Genomic DNA, 11,755 nt, shown 5'->3' with positions numbered 1-11,755 from the left:
TAAAATATTCATTCTTAACAGAGCTTATAATAAAATAACATTTTATTTTATTTATTTTTAAATATTTATTTATTTATTTTTGGCTGCGTTGGGTCTTCGTTGCTGCTCACGGGCTTTCTCTAGTTGCGGTGCGCGGGATTCTCATTGCGGTGGCTTCTCTGTTGCGGAGCACGGGTTCTAGGAGCGTGGGCTCAGTAGTTGTGGTTTGTGGGCTCTAGAGCGCAGGCTCAGTAGTTGTGGCACACGGGCTTAGTTGTTCCGCGGCATGTGGGATCTTCCTGGACCAGGGCTCGAACCCATGTCCCTTGCATTGGCAGGCAGATTCTTAACCACTGCTCCACCAGGGAAGCCCCTAAAATAACATATTTTAAATCACAATCTTCAATTTCTACTCATCGTTTCTTAAACTGCAGACAATAACTCACCCTTAGGCTTGGGTGCCAGTATAAAATTGTATAATGCTTTCCTGCCAGAATGTTTTGTCAAAGGATAAAGAACAGTGTGGCCTAGCAGAAAAAAATACGAGCTCTGGGCCAGAGAGATCTGGATTTGAATCCAGGCCCTGTCACTTACTACTGTAGGAGAGGAGAAAACTCATTCTCTATCTACTCATGATCTGCTTCTGGGGGACTGTGAATTAAACTGAGAAAAGATATAATAACATGAGAAAAGGCATATATTTCCTTACTGGTGTTAATACTTTTTGTACATGGGGGCTTCACAGAAAAGAATGAAAACCCAGAGGAGTGACTAGACTTGGGGCCTCATATACCGTTTTAACAAAGAGCGATATATTATGGAGAAGTGACTAGGCAAAGGAAAAGGGATTTGTGCTCCTAGGAATGGTACGTTGTGAAGGGTGACTACGAAAAGTGTGGTAGATAAGGGATATTTGGTACGGTTTGTTATGCAGATTCAATTCCTCTCTGGTGGTAAGAATCATTCTCCTCTTACTGGTATGGGACTCGGGAAGTTTATGTCATCTTTACAAAGGGAAATTTGTTTCTCAATTCCCTGCAGCTTAAAATAATTAATATGCCAAAGTGGCATATTTGGGGTGGCATGCCCTGATCCCCTTTACTACATAAGCTTTAGGCAGATTCCTTTAACTCTTAATCCATATACTTACCTGTAAAATATTTAAGTATTTGTGTAAAACACATAAAGTCCATGACTAGAACATAGTAGATGATCAATAAGCGGTAGCTACCACTATTATTATTATTATTAGAGTAAGAAAGTGATTGAGAAGATAGAGTTATATATAATGCTGAAGTGAGGTGGAAGTTAAAATTGTCAGAGCTAAAGTTAAGGTCCAATGAGGTTAGGATACAGGATAGAGACTTCTACATGGACAATGAAATGGCCTAGAATAATAGTGGGGCTTTCATGCAATTTTGTCATTATCAGTTTCTGCCTGTCTTTCTTGAGGCCAGAAATAGTGCTTTATTCATTTTTCTACTTTATTTCCAAAACAGTGATTGATACGTAGTAACACTTTCAAAATTGGATGCATGACACTGTCCAGAGAATGAGAAGACAAGACACAGATGGAAGGAAATATTTGCAAAAGATGTATCTGACCATAATGATGGATAAATGTCATTATACATCTGTTCAAACCCACAGAATGTACAGCACCACAGGTTAGCTTTAATGTAAACTATGGACTTTGGGTGATTATGATGTGTCAATGTAGGCTCATCAGCCATAGCAAATGTCTAACTCAGGTGGGGGATGTTGATAATGGGGGCAGCTGCTGTGCACGTGTAGGGCCACGGAGTACATTAGGAAATCCTGTACCTTCCCCTCAATTTTGCTGTGAACCTTAAATTGCTCTAAAAATATAAAGTCCTAAAAAAGAGACATACCTTTTTAAAATTTATTGAAGTATAGTTGATATACAATATTGTGTTAATTTCTGCTGTACAGCAAAGTGATTCAGTTATACATATATATATATATTCTTTTTCACATTCTTTTCCATTATAGTTTATCACAAGATATTGAATATAATTCCCTGTGCTGGACAGTAGGACCTTGTTGTTTACCCATTCTATATATAATAGTTTGCATCTGCTAATCTCAAACTCCCAATCCATCCCTCCCCCACCCCTCCCCCTTGGCAACCACAAGTCTGTTCTCTTTGTCTGTGAGTCTTTTTCTGTTTTGTAGATAAATTCATTTGTGTCATATTTTAGATTCCACATATAAGTGATATCATATGGCATTTGTCTTTCAGAAAAAGAGACATATCTGATAAAGGATTGGTATCCAAAATATACAAAGAACTCTTAAATTTAACAATAAGAAAACAAACAACCTGATTTGTAAAATGGGCCAAAGACCCTAACAGATACCTCACCAAAGAAGATATACAGACGGCAAATAAGCACATGAAAAAATACTCCATATCATATGTCATTTGAGAAATACAAATTAAAACAACAATGAGAGGTTGGTGACCACATGGAGATGTGGGGAAGATGGAGATCACGGAAGCTCCTGGTCCTTCACGGTACCCTGCCCTAGGCATCTCTTCCATCTAGCTGTTCCTGAGTTATATCCTTTTATAACAAACCAGTGATATAGTAAGAAAAAAAAAAAGACACCACTACACACCTATAAGAATGGCCAAAACATAAAATACTGACAATACCAAATGCTGACAAGGATTTGGAGCATCAGGAACTCTCATACATTGTTGGTGGGGACGCAAGATGGTACAACCACTTTGAAAGTCAGTTTGGAAGTTTCTTACAAAACTAAAGATACTCTTACATATGATCCAGAAATCACACACCTTGGTATTTTTCCAAATGAGTTGAAACTTTAGGCCTACTCAAACACCAGCACATGGATGTTTATAGCAGCTTTGTTCATAACTGCTAAACTTGTACACAATCCGATGTCCTTCAGTAGATGAATGGATAAATAAACTGTGGTACATCCAGACAATGGAATATTATTCAGCACTAAAACGAGTGAGTTATCAAGCCATGAAAAGCCATGGAGGAAACATAAATGCATATTGCAAAGTGGAAGAAGCCAGTCTGAAAGGGTCACATAATGTATGATTCCAACTATATGGCATTCTGGAAAAGGCAAACTGGAGACAATAAAAAGATCAGTGGTTGCCAGGGGTTGAGGGGAGGGAGGGATGAATAGGCAGAGCACAGAGGATTTTTAAGGCAGGGAAAGTACTCTGTATGATATACTACAAAGATGGTTACGTGTGAGAGTACAGAACCAAGAGTGAACCCTAATGTAAACCATGGACTTTGGGTGATGATGGCATATCAACATAGGTTAATCAACTATAACAAATGCATCACCCTGGTGGGGATGTTGATAATGGGGGAGGTTGTGCATATGTGGGAAGAAGGCAGTATATGAGAAAAGTTTTTATCTTCTCAATTTGCTGTGAAGTTAAAACTGCTCTAAAAAATAAAGTCTCAAAAAAATTAGATGTGGACCTTCCTTAGTGGTCCAGTGGTAAGCCTCCGCGCTCCCAATGCAGGGGGCCCAGGTTCGATCCTTGGTCAGGGAACTAGATCCCGCATGCTGCAGCTAAAGATCCCACGTGCCACAACTAAGACCAGGTGCAGCCAAATAAATAAATATTTTTTAAAAAATAGGTGTATGCATGGATGAATGAATGAATGAAAACAAACTGTGTGGTTAATTCAGGAATCTGTTGAAGTCAAATGGGGTTAAAAAAAAAAGTGTTTATGAAGAAGACTATAGGCCAGATTTAAAGTCTGAAATATGTCATACTTATAAAATATATTTGTTTAACTATATGTATAAAACATGTAATGTAGGGAATTCCCTGGCCGTGCAGTGGTTAGGACTCTGCGCTTCCACTTCAGGGGGCATGGGTTTGGTCCCTGGTCAGGGAACTAAGATCCCACATGCAGTACAGCCAAAAAAAAAAACCAAAAACAACACGTAATGTTATAATAATGATTATCATCTACTAGTTATCTATTGTTGTATAACACGTTACCTCACAACTTAATGGCTTGAAGTGACAAACATATATTACCTCACAGTTTTTGTAGGTCAGTAATCCAGACACAGTTTAGCTCAGGGCCTCAGGCTCAAGGCATCTCACAAGGTTGCAGTCAGGCTGCAGGCTGAGATTATGATCTCATGTGAAAGCTCAAGCAGGGGAGAATCAACTTTCATTCCATTCATTTGTTTGTTGGCAGGATTGAGTTCCTCACTGGCCATTGGCCAGAAGCCTCCCTCAATTCTCTGCCCTGTGGGCCTCTCCAAGCGTAGCTTACAACATGGCAGTCAATTGTCCTCAGGGAGAGGTATGGGGAGATGAACCACAGCATTTCTGTAAACTATTGGTATTAACACCCCATCACCTCTGCTGTATTATATTCACTAGAAGTTACTCACTAAATCCAGGCTACACTCAAGAGAAGAGCTTTACACAAGGGCGTAAATACCAGGAGGAAGGGATCCCTGAGGATCATTTTATTTATTTATTTATTTAATAAATTAATTTTTTTTAGGAAGGAAATTTTTTTTTTCAAATTTTTATTTATTTTATTTTTGGCTGCATTGGGTCTTCATTGCTGTGCACAGGCTTTTCTCTAGTTGTGGAGAGCGGGGCCTACTCTTTGTTGCAGTGTACGGGCTTCTCATTGCAGTGGCTTCTCTTGTGGAGCATGGGCTCTAGGCAAGTGGGCTTCAGTAGTTGCAGCACGCAGGCTCAGTAGTTGTGGCTCACGGGCTCTAGAGCACAGACTCAGTACTTGTGGCACACAGGCTTAGTTGCTCTGTGGCATGTGGGATCTTCCCAGACCAGGGCTCGAACCTGTGTCCCCCGCATTAGCAGGCGGATTTTTAACCACTGCGCCACCAGGGAAGCCCTTGAGGACCATTTTAGAGGTCACCTACCATACCCACATGACCATTTCTAGAAAGGTTTGACTGAAGTATATGCAGTGTTCATCCTTTTGGCCTATCAATCATGAACTCTCATGTAACTCTTCCATGGGATGCTATGACACTCTGCCCAAAGGATTACAACTATGGTTATTAGCTTATTCTTCTTCTTAAATTGATATTAAATGTTGGGTATGAGACCATTAATACAAAGTGACATCCTGTTTATTTTACTTTTTTTTTTTAAGTTTTTTTTTTTTTTTTGGCCGTTCCACGCACGGCTTGCAGGATCTTAGTTCTCTGACCAGGGATCGAACCTGTGCCCTCTGCAGTGGAAGCACAGAGTCCTAACCACTGTCATGGGAATTCCCATGACATCTCTGTTTATTTTATTTTTTTAATTAATTTTTTACTGGAGTATAGATGATTTATAATGATGTGTTAATTTCTACTGTACAGCAAAGTGAGTCAGTTTATACATACACATAAATCCACTCTTTTTTATATTCTATTCCCATATAGGTCATTATAGAATATTGAGTAGAGTTCCCTGTGCTCTACAGTAGGTTCTTATTAGGTATCTATTTTTATATACAGTAGTGTGGATATGTCAATCCCAATCTCCCAATTTATCCCCCCCCCACCCCCGACATCCCTGTTTAAATGAGTCTTTCCTTAAGTTGGATGAAAAAGGGTAAAACACAATGGAATGGCTGTTTCTACAGCTTCCGTGGGGAAAAGGTAGGGAAGTATAAAGTATATAGTATCATGTCTGCAGTGTAGAACATTCCAGAAGACAAATAAGCTAGAAATGACGCTCACTGCTTTACTTTCCCTTAGCAACTGACACAAGGAGTGAGGTGATGCCAGAGGACTCTCTGAGTAATACCTTTATTCTCTCCAGCTATATTTCTCAATGTGACAATATTGTCCTGGGTTATGAAGGCAACCACTTTTCTTCTGAATACTTAAACACTTGGAAGCCATGACGAAGTGTGATGCCAAAATTAAATTAAAATAATGAAGTTAGGGATCATAAGTTCTAATGTACTCATTTTTTAAGTGAAGCATCTGAGTCACAGGTTACAAACCACTTGCCCTAGTTCACTGCATTCCATGGACATTAGTGGGGCTGTAAAACCAGACCCAGTTCTCTTCCCTTTGCACTTTCATTGGTATGTCTGACACAGGCAGAGATTTTTTTTTTATATCATTATATGTATTGGTCGGTCTTGTTAGGACTAGATTATAAAATTATGTATTTTCTTATTCTATATTCTGATTGTGTAAAAAGGGACATTTGTATGAACATGTGTATGGTATTCAGTTGTATAAGGTGGAGAAAGCACCCTAGAATAAGAGGAAATATTACATAAGACTGTGAACTTTGGGATCAGATAGTCCAGAATTGAGGTTCTATTTAGTAGCTCTGTCATCCTGGGCACATTATTAAACTATGTTAAGCCCTAGTTTCCCCATTTATAAAAACAAGAAAAACAGTGTCTCTCAAAAAGAATCATTGGATGGATTAATGCCTAATACACATTAAGAAAGAGTTATCTGTTTATTTCTCTCCATTCATCCATTCAATCACCCAGTGTTAAAAACTTGAATTACCTTTAATGGAAATCACAAAAAGGGACATGTAATCCTATATTTGGACTGTTAAGAGTTGGTATATTGCTTGGTAAATAAAAATGAAATTCCAGTCTTTAAAAGTCTGTTCTTTCACTTTAGTTTAATCCTACACATTCCTGCATAAGTACACAGGTTTTTCACTCTCTTCCAAAAAAGTGTTTGTAAGAAAGGAAAATTTTTCCCCTCTACCCTTTTAGATTTAATACCTGGGGTGTGTGAATTAAACTGACAACAGACAGATGAACAGGGGGAAAAGGTATATACATTTAATTGATGTTTTTAATTTTGCATGCATGGGGCTACACAGAAAAGAAGTGAAAATCTAATGAAACAGTTAGACTCAGAAGCTTATATACCATTTTAACAAAGGGTGACTAGACAAAAAAAGGGGTGTGTGTGTGGACTTCTAGGGGCAGAAAATTGTTGGAAGGCAAATATATGGGATAACCAATGGAACCCCTTTAAGACACATTACCTATATAAATAACCTATATAAGGGTTATTTGAATAAAGTTTGTTTATGCAGACTCATCTTGGTGTTGGCTTTCCATCTTCTTCAGGTCCATAAATCTCCCAGGGAGGGTATTTATGGCAGTCCTCATTCCTCAGAAGTTTCTGCTTTTAGTCGGATAAAGAGCTCCAAGAAGTTTTCTTTCTGCATCTGTTGATTCCCAATGGACTTCAGCTCAAAATAATCCATATGCCAAAGTGGCATATTTTGAGGTGGTATACTCTAATCCCTTTCATATTCATCACTTTTAATTCTTCTATCAAAATGTGACTGTGAAAAAAAAAAATGTGGTTGTGGTCCCAGGACACAAAGACTAATAAGCTACCAATCGTAGCCTCAAGGAGCTCACAGTCTTAATAGGAAAACAAATATAAACAAATTACTTCAATATAATATCGTGAGTGTTGCAATTGAGTTGTTCAGAGGCTGCTATGGGAACCCAGGTAGGGAGAGAGACGTAATCTGATATATGTGGGGGGGTGGTGATAAGAAATGGCTTCCCTGAGGAAATAATGCTTGAGCGACCAGTCTGAAAACAGTCATGGGAGAAAAAGCATTCTAGGCAAAGTCATAATATGTGCACCAAGGGAAGAGGGCGTCCAGTACATGCAGGTTATTAACTATGGCTAGAACTCAGACCTGTGGGGGATCAGCAGGAAATGAGACTAGATATACAGGCAAGAGCCATTGTATTAAAGCCTCCTGCTTAAGACTGAATTTCACCTTGTAAGTGAGTGGCTTCTAAGGTGGCTTGGCACTAGGGGCTGTGCAAGATGATCCATCGAGGCCAAAATATTAGAACTTGTTTTTTTAAATTTCTTCTACTTTGGGGTATGTAGTATAATGTATAAATTTGTGTAGTATTACATATATACACAGTTTATATCTAAGTAAATAGACATGGGTTGGGAGTATATGCCCTCCTCCCCTCCCCATAGGGTTGTATGACCAAAGAAGTTCGGAGATTATTGCCATTAAAAGGTGTTTTGCACGGGAGTTAAACAATTAGATTTGTGTTTGAAACAATGCTCTCTAAGGTCAGGAGGGGGCAAGATTGGAAGCAATTAGGGAGAAGAAGAGATGGTTGCCAATGGTGTAGGTTTGAGTTGCTGTGGGCCTGAACTAAGGCTATGTCAGTGGGGATACAGAGGAGGACCCAGGCAAGATCTTTTTAAGACATACTGATTGCATTTGGATAAGAGACGGTGAGTTGGGACTAAGAAACTATTGCGGGGACTTCCCTGGCGGTCCAGTTGTTAAGACTTTGCCTTCCAGTGCAGGGGGTGCAGGTTTGATCCCTGGTCGAGGAGCTAAGATCCCACATGTCTCACGGCCAAAAAAACAAAACATAAAACAGAAGCAATATTGTAACAAATTCAATAAAGACAAAAAAAATGATCCACATCAAAAAAAATTAAAAAAAAAAACGATTGGGGAGGAATAACTTTTCCTCTATCCTCTTATGTTCTTTAATTGGGAGTGTGCAGATTAAACTAAGGAAAGACTGATTAACAGGAGAAAAGGCATACAATTTTCACTTATATTTATGTGCATAAGAGTTCGCAGAAAAGAAGTGAAACACAAAGAAGCAGTTAGACTCGGGGCTTAGGTACCATCCTAACAAAGGAAAGGGGACTTGGGTTTCAAGGGATGACAAATTGTGGGACATCACCAGGAAATATATGGGGGAACTAATGGAAGATAAGGATTATTTCAGTAAGATCTGTTTATGCAAACCCATCTGGATGTTGTCTCTACATTTCCGGTGATAAGAGTCATTTTCTTCTTGATGCTGGGGTTGAGGTTGGGGGTAGACACTTTCACAAAGGGAAATCCATGTCTTGCATTTAGGCAGATAAGGAGAGTCCTAGAGAACTCTTCCTGCATCTGTTGATTCTCAATTGCCTTCCGCTCAAAATAATTCTTATGATGAAGACACATTTTGGGGGTGGCCTGTCTGATCCTCTTTAGCACCACTAGCTGAAAGAATAAAAATAGAAAAAGAAGTAGATGGGATTGGAGGCCAATATTAAGTTCAGTTTTGGACATTTTAGTTTTGAAGTATATGTGGTATATTTCATCACAGTTATCCCACTGCAAAGACTTAGAAATATAAGGAATTAAAGAACTGAGATCAAGTAGATGACAAAGGGTTAGCTTTCTCACCACTTACCCATTAGTTCTCCTAAAGAATACTGAAAATGGTTATTCTGCTGGACAAATAGAAGTGAAACCAGAATTAGAGGTGATATTTACAAACCTCTGTCATTATTCATTATGATAGCTGAGAACACAATTCCTTTTTTCTCTTTTTTGTTTTTTCTCAGTTTTACTGAGGTATAATTGACAAAATTGTAAGAAAAGTAAAATGTGCAGCGTGGTGATTTGACTTTTCCCCTTTCTTTTAAATCTTCATTTTAGAGTTCACTGTCTTAGCAGGATAAGTAATGCTGGAGTAAAAACTCCCAGGTGCACTGGTTTCACACCAGTGGGAGGGCAAAGAAAGGGCCACTGAAGCACTATTTACTCAAATTGCAAAGCCATTTAGATGATAGTGTTTATTGTTTCCAAAATGATTTAGTAATAGCTAACACTTATAGAGCATAAACTATGAACACTGTGTTAAGTGCTTTTATTTAAATCACCTCAATAACTGTTCACAAAACCCTAGAAAAAAGTACCGCTATCACAATTTTCAAGAATAAAAAGCTGTGAATTTCAAATAGCTAGTAAATGTTGGGCCTAGAATTTGGACTCATGTCGTCTGGCTTCAGAGATGCACATTTCTTGCTTCCCTTTGTGGCTTCCAAACCAGTTCTCTTCCGTTCTTTCAAGAGCCTTGGCCCCTTTGGGCTTGCTTCTTCTGTCTACGCCTCCTGCTACCGCAATTCTTCTGAACCACTTTCTTATGTCCTTGTCTGTCCCCATTAATTCACCGAAGCCAAGCTCTTTTGTTACTGTTTTCTTTGCAACCTGTACTCCTGTCAATCTGTTAACCTCATCCACAGTGACGCACATACCTCCTCTCCCTTAACCTGCCTCTGCACCCAGCTTAGATCCCAAGATCCCTCTTTATAATCATTCTTTTGCAAACACCCAAATTCCAGTAGCTGTCTCTTTCTCTTTCATTACTCTCATGGGGAAAAAAAAAAGCCACAACCCTGATTAAATCTAATTGTCCATCTCTTCTGGAGAAATTGGCATACGTAGGCTGGATGGTTTTACTTTAAATTCACGACCACAAACCTCAACTGGCTCTGCAGGCAATCTCCATTGCTTTCACACTTTGTAGGGCCCTCCCAGGTACAAAAGACTTTTAGACCTTCCCCCGAGTCCCAAAGGGCAGATTTAAACAGTTACTAATTCAGGGAGTAAGGGAATGCAGAAACAAAGGAAAGGCAGGAAAGAAATGATAGTGCAGCCACAGGGGCAGGGGCCTGGTTTCTTCTCAAGGGATATACACAACAACCTGATATAAATACCTGAGTTCTTCTACAGGAACTAAGGCCCCCACCCAGCTGGAGGATGGTAACTTCAGGCTGAGTGTAAACACGGCTGGTTGGAACCAGAAGGCAGATTCCTGGAACACCACCCTGTTACCTCACCACCACCAAGTCAGAGGATTGCCACACACCCTGCAGCCCTCCCCCCAAATTTTGCCTATAAAAACTCTTTCCTGACGGAATTCCCTGGTGGTCCAGTGGTTAGGACTCCGTGTTTCCACTGCTGGGGGCCTGGCTTCCATCGCTGGTCAGGGAACTAAAATCTCGCAAGCTGCTCTGTGCGGCCAAAAAAAGAAAACAAACAAACTCTATGCCAAACACCATTGGGGAGTTTGAACTTTTTTAGCAGGAGCATCCTGTTCTCCTTGCTCAGCCCTTGCGATAAAACTTTCTCTGCTCCAAACTTGACGTTTCTGTTTGGTCTCACTGTGTGTCAGGCACACGAACTTGGGTCTGAAACACTATTTTCTCCTCTTTTTAAACCTCCCACAATGTCTCCCTCAACCTACTCTTAGCTGATGAGCCTGCCTCAAATTTCATTGAGAAAATGGGATGGTCAAGGAAGTCCTTCATGGACCACCCCCTAAACCTACAAGCCTATCTGTACATGTATCCATCATCTTTGTCTTCTCTTAGTATAATGCAGAAATGCCCCTACTTCTATCATAGGCACTCTTTCCACTTGTACTTTATTTTTAAAACAATTTCTGGCCTCACCACGTGACACCTTAGTTCCCCGACCTGGGATCAAACCTGGAAGTGGAAGTGCGGAATCTTAACCACTGGACCACCAGGGAAGTCCCTCCACTTGTACTTTGGATACCATTCCTTTCCATCACAAAGATTTCGCTCCTTTGTTATCTTTTTTTTCTCTCTTGCATCCCCAATATTTCCCTCCCTGTTGGATCATTCCCATTAGTATACATTCCCTATACCTTTCGTTAAAAAATACAAAAACAATATAAAAGATACAAAAACAAAATCCTCCCTGACTTCACATTCTCCCAGTTATAGTTTTCTATCGCTCTTCACAATAAAATGTCTCAAATACCTGTCTTCACTTTTTCCATCTCCAGCTTAGTCTTGAACTATTCCAATCCGTCCCCCCTACTTCACTGAACTGCCTCCGACCAAGTCAATATTGAGCCCCATGGTGTCAATCCAGTGAGCTCTTTTCTGTCTTGATGTTACCTGTTCT

The sequence above is a fragment of the Lagenorhynchus albirostris genome, chromosome 1 (assembly GCF_949774975.1).
Source record: "Lagenorhynchus albirostris chromosome 1, mLagAlb1.1, whole genome shotgun sequence".
Taxonomy (NCBI): domain Eukaryota; kingdom Metazoa; phylum Chordata; class Mammalia; order Artiodactyla; family Delphinidae; genus Lagenorhynchus; species Lagenorhynchus albirostris.
The sequence above is the reverse complement of the archived record's forward strand: the minus strand, read 5'-3'. Positions refer to the sequence as shown.